Source organism: Egretta garzetta, unplaced genomic scaffold (assembly GCF_000687185.1).
Source record: "Egretta garzetta isolate BGI_Z169 unplaced genomic scaffold, ASM68718v1 scaffold1228, whole genome shotgun sequence".
NCBI lineage: Eukaryota > Metazoa > Chordata > Aves > Pelecaniformes > Ardeidae > Egretta > Egretta garzetta.
Window position 1 is genome coordinate 24207 of NW_009260521.1, and position 539 is coordinate 24745.

Here is a 539-nt window from a genome sequence, read left to right on the forward strand (position 1 = left end):
GCGGGGGCGGGCGGGGTGGTTTCATGGCCCTGCCGGGATGGCTTTTGCCCACCAGCCATGGTCTCCTCTCCATTAAGGAGGGTGCCAGCGTGGCCGGCAGCCGCTGCTCAGGCAGTTCTCATCATCGCACGGCTCCTGCCTCGGGCAGCAGCCTCAAACCTGGCCTCTCGAGCTCTTTGACAACTTAATCTTTATTTGCTGCTGACAACAATCTCTGTAATTGCAGCCCTTGACAGATCAGACAGAAAGAGCGCTCCAAACACCGCAAGGAATAAATGGGAACGCGTGGTTCAAGCCCCGCGCGTCTTCACCTCTTCCTGAGGCAGCGGCGAACCCTGCGCCGACGCAGCGAGCAGGGGATGCTCCTGCCCCTGGACGCGGCCCCCCCGCTGTGGCTGAACATCTGCAGCCACGGAAAATTTGCATTAATTTAATTAATTAATTAGTGGTCACACTGGAGTCCACTGGCCCCGTTGGTTCCAGCAGTACGGGCGCTCCTGGGGTTCTTGTGTGCTTTTATTTTTGGGGGGGGGGGGGGC